The sequence below is a fragment of the Protomyctophum parallelum genome, assembly GCF_964188405.1.
Source record: "Protomyctophum parallelum genome assembly, chromosome: 1".
Classification (NCBI taxonomy): domain Eukaryota; kingdom Metazoa; phylum Chordata; class Actinopteri; order Myctophiformes; family Myctophidae; genus Protomyctophum; species Protomyctophum parallelum.
This window is the reverse complement of record NC_139697.1, coordinates 96,700,629-96,712,956: the sequence shown is the minus strand read 5'-3', so window position 1 is coordinate 96,712,956 and position 12,328 is coordinate 96,700,629. Positions and strand designations below refer to the sequence as shown.

Below are 12,328 nucleotides of genomic sequence, written 5' to 3'. Positions count from 1 at the left end.
CCCCTTCAAGAACCCCCCGTGACTAAGAAAAATAATTCACACAACAATGAAAACAAAATGTCTGAAATTTACAAAATACATTCATTACAGATATGACCAAAAACAAGTTGAAAACAAACATTTAGCAAACACAACGTTGTGTGATTGTCATAACAATAATAATAATACTGGAATGGAAAACGACATCACTCGACAGCAGTTTGTATGGAAATGTGCGTGTGCATATTAATTAATGATAAAACGACATAATATCTTCACAAGAAGCTGTACGGAATGTTTGTTTATACAGTATAAGTCATAAAAAAAAGTAACATAAACTGACTCAAAAATTGCTTGGTGTGAAGAGGTGCTCATGCTGACCAAATGCGATAAAACCTGGTTTAAGTAACTATAGAGGTAACCGGAACAAAGCGCTCACCACCCCAAAACACATGGGTTTAACTGAGGTTACATTGAAGTTAGGGATTTAGGTTTAGTTTAGGTTTGGGCATAGTTTTACTGAGGTTACGTTCAGGAATATGGTTAGGTTTAGGCATGGTTTTACTGAGGTTACGTTCAGGAATATGGTTAGGTTTAGGCATAGTTTTACTGAGGTTACATTTAGGAATAAGGTTGGGTTTAGGCATAGTTTAACTGAGGTTATGTTCAGGAATATGTTTAGGTTTAGGCATGGTTTGACTGAGTCATGTTCAGAAATATGGTTAGGTTCAGGCATAGTTTTACTGAGGTTTAATACGTTCGGGAATCAGGTTAGGTTTAGGCATGGTTTGACTGAGGTTACGTTCAGGAATAAGGTTAGGTTTAGGCATGGTTTGACTGAGGTTACGTTCAGGAATCAGGTTAGGTTTAGGCATGGTTTGACTGAGGTTACGTTGAGGAATAAGGTTAGGTTTAGGCATGGTTTGACTGAGGTTACATTCAGGAATAAGGTTAGGTTTAGGCATGGTTTGACTGAGGTTACATTCAGGAATAAGGTTAGGTTTAGGCATGGTTTGACTGAGGTTACGTTCAGGAATAAGGTTAGGTTTAGGCATGGTTTGACTGAGGTTACGTTCAGGAATAAGGTTAGGTTTAGGCATGGTTTGACTGGGGTTACGTTCAGGAATAAGGTTAGGTTTAGGCATGGTTTGACTGAGGTTACGTTCAGGAATAAGGTTAGGTTTAGGCATGGTTTGACTGAGGTTACATTCAGGAATACGGTTAGGTTTAGGCATGGTTTGACTGAGGTTACGTTCAGGAATAAGGTTAGGTTTAGGCATTGTTTGACTGAGGTTACGTTCAGGAATAAGGTTAGGTTTAGGCATGGTTTGACTGAGGTTACGTTCAGGAATAAGGTTAGGTTTAGGCATGGTTTGACTGAGGTTACGTTCAGGAATAAGGTTAGGTTTAGGCATCGTTTGACTGAGGTTACATTTCGGAATAGCTGGTAGCAACAGTTCCCGAGGTTCTCTTACAGTATTTGCCCCGGGGCGAGCGTGTTTTGGGTGCGAGCGCTCTCGTATTCCCTCTAGTCTAAACTGTAGAAGGATGTGGAAGTTGTGGCATGTCCTTATACATAACGGTTGGAAAGCTAACTCCTGCAACTACAAAGAAGAAATACAAAACATCGTAAACACAATCCATTCATTCCTCAGCACTTGATGGGAGTGACAATAGAGGCACTTGTCTTTGTAACGGTGTCACCCTAAATGTCACCGCAGTACACCTAGAGGGTTGTTTAGTACAAGATATTGTATGCGGTGCCATGCGGAAATATTCAACACAGTTGTACAAGATGTCAACGTAATAACGGCCAAGCTACACCAAACGCACGCGGGTGTGTAATATGCGGATACATGAGCACCGTACACGCAGATGTTAAAATAGGCCTGGATCTATAAGTGCGTTTGTGCCAGTGTTGATTTCGTTGACTAAAACTAAGACGAAGAATGTTCGTCGACTACCTTTTTTCACTGACTAAAACTAAATGGAAACTAAATGAAAACTACGCTATGATGACAAACTAAATATGTCGACAATTTCGTCAACAAATAAAACTAGACTAAAATGTTAGGAAGGGACTAGTAAAGGACAAGAGATCCAGTACAAGTAAAAGACAAGTCTTTTTACACTTTAGTCGACTAAAACTAACACTAAAACATTCCAGCTGACTAAAATGTGACTGAAACTAAATGTAAACTATTCAAAAGACTATGACTAAAACTAAAATAAAAAATTTGCTGCCAAAAACAACACTGGTTTGTGCTAATACGTCTCATTCGTGTACGCGCGCTTTAAAAAAGAACTCCTGGTGTAGTTTGGCCGTAAGATGTTGCACAGCATGTCAAATCCTAACAGATAGTTATTCCATAACATACTGTAAGTCCCTCTTTGGTCATATTATCATACATATCCCTCTGCTATATCTCTGCAGTCACAGTGCAACTGATTCAGTACATTTAGCACAAAACATTAATACATCTTCTTTGTCATAATTATCGTCCCACGGATGCAAGGAACCCCCTCCAAATGTCCTCCTGTGGCCGGGCGCTTTAAAAATAGCACTTGTCGTCGCTCCAGTGGAATAATTTATTAACTCACCATCAACCTACTGTCGCATGCCATTATTACAGATGGATAGATATGGGTCGTTTGTATAGGTCAAAGTTTCCAAAGAATAGCATCATCTAGCTCACAACCTGTCAAGATGCGACAAATATTCTTCTCTGACCATTTAACAAGTGGTCAGGTGGGTGTGGCCTTGTGTATTTCCATGCAGAGCATGTGTATTTTAATGGTTAATCGACCGATACAGGGATTAAATAATGGAAATCAAATCATTTGTTTTTATTTGCGGTGGTCTTAATAAATGATTGCGTTGGAGCTGCACGTGTGCTGCTACCTCTACGTAGTTTTCTGCGACTCCTTTCCCCCCCCCCCCCCCCCCTTGGCCTCAAATCTGTATTTATTTCACTCATCCAATTTGCACAGCCAATAGTTACAGAATAACTTTTAGTTGGGGGAAGTTATAGCCAATTTGTGACCAATCTGCAAAATAAATGCTTACCAATAGCAAAATGTGTTCATAAAGGTGTCTACTGTCACCTCTCAATTTGTTCCAAGCCTTTTGAAACTTTGTGACAGCTGCTGAAAGTTGGGGTTCCATTAACAACCTATGCAGGCAATGTCATTCTGCTTTCAGTACCATGTGTAACAACCTATGCAGGCATGTTTTTTTTAAAGAAAATGTCATTCTGCTTTCAGTACCATGTGACGTGTCAAACTACAAGGTTTTCATGATTCTGAATCCATTGCAAACTTTTGTTTTTGCACAAAAAACGACCAGTTTGACCTGTCACATGCTACTCAAAGCATGAATGAAATTTTGAAGAATGTAGGATTATGAACACAAATTGTGTGAAGAAAGCTTTCGGTAAGCATTTATTTTTCAGATTGGTCTCAAATTTGGCTAAAACTCTCCCTAACTATTTGTAGCCGTTGTTTTTGCTATTGACTGTGTGCAGTCGCTGAGCCTCGCACAGCGAAGGATGAGACGCGGCGCTGCGTTCACATGGCAGTGAGCTGCGTGGAGGTGACCACCCTCAGGCTGATGGTCCCCGGCATCTCCTCGGCCATGCTCCGGCCCCTCTTCCTCAGCTTCAGCCTCTGGGGGTCCGTGGAGTCCTTGACCGTGGCCGCCAGCGTCACCTGGCCCATGAACTGGTCCTTGACGGCGTTGCTGTTCCACACCTGACGGGAGACGAGACGAGACGAGATGAGACGAGACGAACGGCCGGGAAACATTTAGAGAGGTAAAAAACAAGAGAGTTAGTGGAGTCGAGAACTATAGGGATAGGTTTTCTTTTTGCTCCTGTTATGGTGCAAACCAACGACAACCTGTGTGGGGCTGCAGGGCTCCCCTCAAAAATACAGATTTGCTCAGACACATAATTATGACGTGTATAAGACTTTCTTGAAGGGCTAGAGCCCCTGCAAAAAAGTACTTAGTTCTAATTAGTTCCTCTCCTCAGTTGCATCTTACCTCTATGGTGATTGATTGGTTCCTCTCCACCATTGCATCTTACCTCTATGGTGATTGGTTTATTGCATCTTACCTCTATGGTGATTGGTTTCCGGGGTTTCTTCCTGTAGAAGATGGCTCTGGTTGCAAACTCTGGCTCCAGAGTGTCAGGATGGGTGGTGGAGCGCACCGACTTCCCCTCGCAGTAGATGACCACGTAGGGGTCCGCGCCTGGAGGGGACACGCAAAGCTGTGGGTTTTCATTTCAAGGACCCCCAACTCTGGGAATGAACTCATGTCACGGGGGTCAGGAGGGGGCCTAGTACAGACACCTGTGGGACTCCGCTCAACTAAGTATAGGGTTCAAGTGGTTAAATAGGTTGAGACTATAGTCTTTTTTTTTTTCTCCATGATTTTATAACCCATTTTTTCACCCAGTGTCAATAATCTAGTGTAATCCTGGGCTCTACACTCCCTCTGCCAACCTGGGGAGAGCAACGGACTGACCGCATGCTTCCTTCAGTGCATGAGGAATCAAAAATCAACCAATATTGAACAACTATAGTGGTTCAATGGATCATAATATACGCATCTAGACTATACTGTATACACGTATACTGTATCTACCGTAGCCTATACTGTATCTATAAATGATAGAGTGGTGTGTTACCGGCGTTGTCCTGCTTCTCCAGTCCCTCGGCTGCATGAATGTAGACGTGTGTCACCATCTGAGGGTAACCGAGGAACGCACTCCAGCACTTTATCGCAGGCTTATCGTCTGTCAGCTCCCTGTGAGAGAACAGTCATAATGTCACTTTATCATCTGTCAGCTCCCTGTGAGAGAACAGTCATCTGTAATGTCACTTTATCATCTGTTAGCTCCCTGTGAGAGAACAGTCATCTGTAATGTCACTTTATCGTCTGTTAGCTTAGCTCCCTGTGAGAGAACAGTCATATGTAATGTCACTTTATCGTCTGTTAGCTTAGCTCCCTGTGAGAGAACAGTCATATGTAATGTCACTTTATCGTCTGTCAGCTCCCTGTGAGAGAACAGTCATATGTAATGTCACTTTATCGTCTGTCAGCTCCCTGTGAGAGAACAGTCATCTGTAATGTCACTTTATCGTCTGTCAGCTCCCTGTGAGAGAACAGTCATCTGTAATGTCACTTTATCGTCTGTCAGCTCCCTGTGAGAGAACAGTCATCTGTAATGTCACTTTATCATCTGTCAGCTCCCTGTGAGAGAACAGTCATATGTAATGTCACTTTATCATCTGTCAGCTCCCTGTGAGAGAACAGTCAGGATGTAATGTCACTTTATCATCTGTCAGCTCCCTGTGAGAGAACAGTCAGGATGTAATGTCACTTTATCATCTGTCAGCTCCCTGTGAGAGAACAGTCATATGTAATGTCACTTTATCATCTGTCAGCTCCCTGTGAGAGAACAGTAATATGTAATGTCACTTTATCGTCTGTCAGCTCCCTGTGAGAGAACAGTCAGGATGTAATGTCACTTTATCATCTGTTAGCTCCCTGTGAGAGAACAGTCATATGTAATGTCACTTTATCGTCTGTCAGCTCCCTGTGAGAGAACAGTCATCTGTAATGTCACTTTATCATCTGTTAGCTCCCTGTGAGAGAACAGTCATATTGTTATGTCACTTTATCATCTGTCAGCTCCCTGTGAGAGAACAGTCATATGTAATGTCACTTTATCATCTGTTAGCTTAGCTCTCTGTGAGAGAACAGTCATCTGTAATGTCACTCTAAAGGTCTTTTCAGACGGGGAGTGACTGACACGCCTAGTAATTCATTCTCAATGAGAGGCGTGCGTTTATTTTGGACGTGCAGGGAAGTTGAGGGGCGACTTACACAAGCGTATTTTCACATAATAATGAAATGATTTCATTGCGTTGTAGTGACTCGTGACTCAAGTGGACTTGGCGGGGCAAGAGTCGCGAGTGCCTTGGTCCGAGACCGAGTCGAGACCGATTAAAATTATGGGCGAGACCGGAAGTGAACATGTGGATTCGAGACCTGACTCAAGTACTACAACACTCCTTATGAACACAAAAAAATAAGCGCAATAGTGCATCAGCCGACATGGAATAAACCTCACATTGTACTTAATTCAGTACGTTACATTCTTCAGCGTTACCTGAAGAGTGAGCGAATACTGCGGCCGCCACCATCGTCCACACTGACCGGCTGCCTTAAGGATGTACAGGGCTGGATTAAACACGACTTCCTGCAACGTAACAGCCCCAAAACGGAAGGCCTTTTCTCATCGGCGCCCCCCACGAGGTCTGGGCCTTCCCCAATATACCCCCAATATACCCCCCCACGAGGTCTGGGCCTTCCCCAATATACCCCCAATATACCCCCCCACGAGGTCTGGGCCTTCCCCAATATACCCCCAATATACCCCCCCACGAGGTCTGGGCCTTTCCCAATATACCTGTGGCCAGAACCTCACCCTCTCCCCCACGAGGTCTGGGCCTTCCCCAATATACCCCCAATATACCCCCCCACGAGGTCTGGGCCTTCCCCAATATACCCCCAATATACCCCCCCACGAGGTCTGGGCCTTCCCCAATATACCTGTGGCCAGAACCTCACCCTCTCACCTGTAGTCACCAACATGGGTGTTAATTGAAATGGACCCTCGATCACCATGCAGACCTTTGATTCCCACATTAAACACCTGTCCAAAAACCTCTTTCTTTCCACCTCAGAAACATAGCCCGGCTCCGTCTGTCCCCCACACTCTCCTCAAGGCTGGACTAATACTATACTGTAGCCTGGCCCAGCCTTTGTGGTTTCAGGTCTAGAGGAGCGGGTGCCGGTCGAAAACAGGCGTTGGATCCTATCGGTTCCCCCCTCCTCCCCTCCCCCGGTAGATAACAGAAGTGGGGTTCCTACGCCAGAGGCTTTTCTTTTTGAGCCGAATGTGAACGAAAATAAGAGCCTGGGTACCGAGGCTATAGGACGGCAACGCACTTCTCATCGGGATCCCTATACGAGTATCCAGAAGCTCCAGTACATTCAGAACAGTGCTGCTCGGAAGTATATTTCACTATTTTAAAGGGGGACTTTTAGGGGAAAAAACGTTTCTTTTTAACAAGGCTTTTGCCTACTGTATACTCACTGGTCCGATGCCTCTATGCGTCTTTTAAAACTTTTAAACTTCTCATGTCACTTACATCTTACATTTGTATTTCCTTTTTTGTGCCATGTAGCACTTTGAAATTTGTTTCAAATGAAAAGTGTTGTGAACAAAATGTATTATTAGTATGATTATTATTAGTTGTAATATTAGGTGTACTGTAGTATGTGTACAATTTAATTATTATTATTATTGTTATTGTTCTTGCTGTTATTGCTGTTATTGTTATTATTATTATTAAAAAGGCCCCATAAGTACCTGCAGCCAGAGTCGACGTCGGTGAAGACGCGCAGCATGAACTCTCCCAGCGTCAGCGGCCTGAAGGTGGAGGGGATGATGACATAGCGCCCCCTAGGGAGCGAGCAGCGTTTGAACACGGTGCGAGCGTTGATGTACAGAGACGTCTCCACCGTCAGCTGGGTCAGGATGTCGTGCATGCGGTACTTCCTGTTCAGCTCCACCTTAATGAATGAAAGGACCACACAGGAAGCAGGAAATGAATCCAAATGATCGCCACGACCTGCTGACCCCTGCTGACCTGCTGACCCCATTCCAAAGGTGCAGTAACATGATTTTTTTATTTGGTTAACCTATTGAGACCTGAGACTTGAGATTCTATGTCGTCTAAATCAGTTTACTGAAAATCCTATGTTATGTCCGCAGACTATTTCATGTGAAAGGACCCCAAAAATTAGGCCTATACTGTATGTATTTGGACCGTCGACCGCCATCTGAAAATATGTTGTTCCAGGGACCCCCCCCCCCCCTTGGAAGGAAGAGAGAGAGACAGCTCATGCAGGACACAGGATAGACAAGTGTAATTGGAAGTGATACACTGAGGAGTTTGTACACTATAAAATTGAGCCTGATAAATGAGGGTTCTTTTCAGGTTGGCTGAAAGAGGCAACCCATTCAAGTGGGTTGCCAAGTTGCCACATGATGTTCTATCATGTTGGATTCGTGTCAATGTGTCTTTTCGCAGAGATGTAACCACGTAATGCTTGACCTTTGGCTCTGCAGGCTTACAGGCTGTTATGATCCGTCTTTTTCCCCCCAAATAAATCATTTTAGGCCCATTTATACACTATTAGTTACATTAATTATTTGTAATTTGTAACAAATAATTAATGTAACTTGAATGTGCTGTCTGCCTGGAGTCGACAGCAGTGAAATACCACTGACTTCACTGTTCTGTGTGGCGCATGCCAGACACAGATGCATTTCTTCTGCCACCTTGTGGTGTAAATGGGTACAACATGTGTATTTCCACTGGGACAGAAGGCCCCAGTGGAAGGCTTGTGGAAGACTGAGAATTGGAGAGAGAGAGAGAGAGAGAGAGAGAGAGACTGAATATAAATATCTTAGAATCGGGCTTGAAGGACAACTTTGTGTGTTTTTCAACCAATGTTCATGTTTTAGGTTGTTATTACAGAAAGTAAAAGATGAGGGCAATTCTTTTTCCATTTGCTGCTTTCTTTCGTAGCTATATTTGACAGGGGGCCGGGGGGGACATTCGAACAAGTGGCTAAATATGTCTTCTTTGACCACATTTTATGCCGATTTCTTTATTATTTAATATTGTCCTATACTTACTAGACCCAGAAAATTACATCTGGCCACAAAAGATCATGGGAGCTGACAAACTGACATATTGAGCTTATAACACAGAGTATGGCAGGCCCCTAGTAGCCAGTTGTTCATTCAGACACATGGAAAACTGTGGCCAGATGTGGAATTCAATCCTTTAAATACCATATGAACAATCTTTGCCAGCGAACTGTGATGAAATGACATTTCTTTACCGCAATGGAACCAGCTTCCCTAAACGGAAAGAAAACTTTCCTCTGGGGAAAAAGGGTTTTTGAAGTATTATTATAGGATTATGGGATTCATAGAAACGCTGCTTCTTCCACTCTTAATCCCTTTTCATATCGAGGTCCATTATTGTCTCCACCAGGCCGAAGGCATGGGGGGAGAGTATGTTTTGCACTCCGTCCGTGTGTCCGTGTGTGTGTCTTGGTTAAGATTGGCTTCCAAAGTTCACAGGAGTGCTCAGTTTCAAACAAAATGCTGCAAATCATGAACACATCGCGTGATTTCCGTGAAATTGTGCACGCACATTCCCACTAGGCCGAGGAAGAAATGCCACATGAACAATTTCAACTCAGCCTCAATGTGGCGCTAAAACTGTCCGAAAAGTGTTTTACCTCTAACTGCACGGATCTGTCGATAATTTACTTTTGTTGCCCTTTTATCCAACCACCAGATGAAGGCAAGCTGCAATGTCCTACATTCCTATCCTGGTGGAGACCTGTGCCCAGAAGGGCACTTTTTCTAGTTTATCCTGCATTTGAGCCACGGACCACCATTTGTGACCATATTTGACTGAGAGCCTGCCATCGTGCAACCTCCAGCTTTTCACCAGAGGAGAATAACTAAATTGATTTAGATTTTATCCAAAATGAGTTAATAGCACAGGCAGACTCTTCACATACTAGAGCATGTCTGAAATAAGTGTCAGAGCTGAAATCGAAAATGTAAATATGAAATAAATGCTTAAACATGTAACTAGGTGTAATGTTAGAGACCACAGAAGTGAACCTTTCAAGCCTGTTTTCTCAACTCGCTGTTTCTCTGCAAGACATTACATTACTCTATAAGCCATATCTCCAAAACTGGTGGGTCAAACTGAACAACCAATATGTCAATTTGAAGCTATATGATTCCCTGCTGCTTTCATATGACATGAAAAAACTAAAATTCTCAGACTCCTAGCACCAGGCACTTCATTCAGGAGTGGTGGATTATAATGGCCCTCCTAAAGGCCTCACAAGGGTTTTTTGGGCTTCCTCCTCATGGAGGACACAGGCTGGGGCGCTAACCCATACTGCTCACCCTAATTATGATGTAAGGTGCTATAAAGTAACAATATAATTCAGGAGTGTTGTGGGTGTAAAATGTTGTTTACCCTAAACCTGAGCACAAAGAAAAACGTAGTTTGCGAACCACTGCCATACACAGTATACAATGCTGAATACCATCTGATAAGGTGCACGGCTCTGTCTTCTCTGGCAGGGAGAGATGTGTAATACACATCTATTTTAAGGACATTGTTGGAACTCTTCCAGCTAAACATCACAATAATTCTGATGATGTGACCTTTGGTCTTTTATGTTTTTAATGGTCCCCCAAGAACTGAATTCTGAAGAATCTGAATTTGGAAAGAACAGCCTATTTAATTTAGTGCCCCCCAAAGCCTTGGAATGATCTAAAAAATAATAATCTATTTTCTACTAACTAACCTATGGGAAGACATGAAAACACCACGAACGCAAAATCCCCTGCCTCAATATGTAACTGATTTAAACGAGTTTTGAGCTGTGCATATTGTATATCTAATGTAATCCGGGCATCACCGGAAATCTGTTAAAAATGTACTGTATATGTAGCTTCACACGTGTGTCACTGTCTTTTAAAGTCAACCACCAACATGGGTATTGAATCAACATACTGTATTCCACGCTAGACTCACCTGATACCTCTGGTGTCTTTTATAGTCGGACAGTAAATAAGGGAGTGTTTTGCTCAGTAGAGAGAGATAAGACGGTGAGTAATTGTTGCGACACGGTTTCATTGTGTGACTCACTGAGGAGGATATTTTAATAATGAGGAACAATAGAAAGTCTACTGGTGCGTTCTAAAAGGGGCGTTTGTGGAAAACCGCAAAGCAGGGTTTTAGAGAGGACAACAATCTTTGGTATAGCGAGCCCTTGATCTGCTCTGTAGATAACGACGCCATAATCTATCCTAAAAAACGGGGTGATCGAGCATTAGACTATTTGATGTTGATTCAATGTTAATTTTCCACACATGGAGTCTTGAAAAATGAGGTCGTCTTATAATCAGTCTTATATTCGGGACAATACGGGTATATGGAGATAAGAGGTGTCAAGTCCCGCCCGTGATTGTGCCCCTCTTCGCACCCATTGGTTTACCGTTTTGTGGTTGGACAAAAATCCTCTCTCTCTCCATCCACTACCATTGAAATAACGTGTTTTTCAGTTGCTTTGTATTGATATGCTGTGCACTCAATTCTTATTTTAAACTTGGTGTCAGTAAAAAGGAACCTCACAGCATGGTGACTTGGCATATCATATCATTGTTTTAGTTTTTTCCAAAAATGATGTTTTAGTAAATTCAACATAATCAAGGCGGAACAAGGCAGAATGAGCCTGCTGGTTAGTCAGTCAGGGACCAAATCAGAAGGCTTTACAAATGGTGAATTTCTGCCCTTCAACAACACTAATGCGTTTCCCCACCCATACGCATGCCCTCTCATGCCACCTGCCTTTATGGACCCATGGCTCGTTTCGGGGTCCCTGTGGTCATCTCGTCTAAACGAGCCTCTGTCAGCCAGCCCAGCGAGGACAACACAGCACCGATAAGAGTGTCTGGGACGTGTGTTGTGAATGTAGCCAGGGCTCCTCAAGACCACTTGAAAATGCTGCGAGGTCTGCTCTGGCTCTGTCGCATACTGTGATTTAAAAGGGCTATAATTACAGTATCACTATGACATGAAATGTGAAATGTGGAATCACAGGCATCGGTCAGGGCTTCGTATTTCAACTCAAAGCGACGTTTGGCCGAGGTTCGGTATGTCTTTAATCAGTGATGATTAAACGTGGTGTTGAAAACGGTGCTTTTTTTTTTTTGGTTCCCGATTCTGATCCTATTATGTAACGTCTGCGTGATGATCGTTATATAAACAACCAACGACTGGTCAAACGCTGTTTGTTCAACAAACGAGCAGAGAAGTGAATCGTACGTGTTCCAAATTCCTTCTAAAACGACAAGGAGCCGGCAAACATGCACGCAAGCGTATAAAGAAAGACAAACGGCTTCAACAACACCCCCAAAAATAAACGAATAACTAAAATAAAGTTTGTCCTGACGCCCCATCGCTCAGATGGAATCTGTTAACAGCCGTTCCTGTGCTCAGGCCCTCATCATCAATCCTTTCATTTCAGGTTTCAACAACATCTCACTGTGTTTTTACGCTGCCCTGCTGTTGTAACCCAAGAGGTTCATGACCTTAACCCTGTTAAGACCCACCGATAACATTTAGATATATATATATTTTTTTCCTGTTCTTTTTTCATCAT

General features: G+C 43.1%; 1 long non-coding RNA gene and 1 pseudogene across 2 annotated transcripts in view; one reads left to right on the top strand and one right to left on the bottom strand.

The window, feature by feature from the left end:
* The first annotated feature begins 61 nt into the window (after positions 1 to 61).
* LOC310868975 lies at positions 62 to 896 on the top strand. Its single transcript, XR_014570116.1, has 3 exons — positions 62 to 661; positions 755 to 821; positions 867 to 896. It is a non-coding gene; the product is annotated as an uncharacterized lncRNA (long non-coding RNA).
* A 2,499-nt stretch (positions 897 to 3,395) lies between these two features.
* LOC310875343 (calpain-5-like) overlaps positions 3,396 to 12,328 on the bottom strand; it is a 32,587-nt pseudogene continuing 23,654 nt past the window's right edge. Inside the window, exons 10-13 of the transcript XR_014571115.1 lie at positions 7,425 to 7,627; positions 4,671 to 4,789; positions 4,095 to 4,231; positions 3,396 to 3,729 (exon numbers count right to left, since the gene is read on the bottom strand). The product of XR_014571115.1 is annotated as a calpain-5-like (transcript). The remainder of the gene's footprint in view (positions 3,730 to 4,094; positions 4,232 to 4,670; positions 4,790 to 7,424; positions 7,628 to 12,328) is intronic.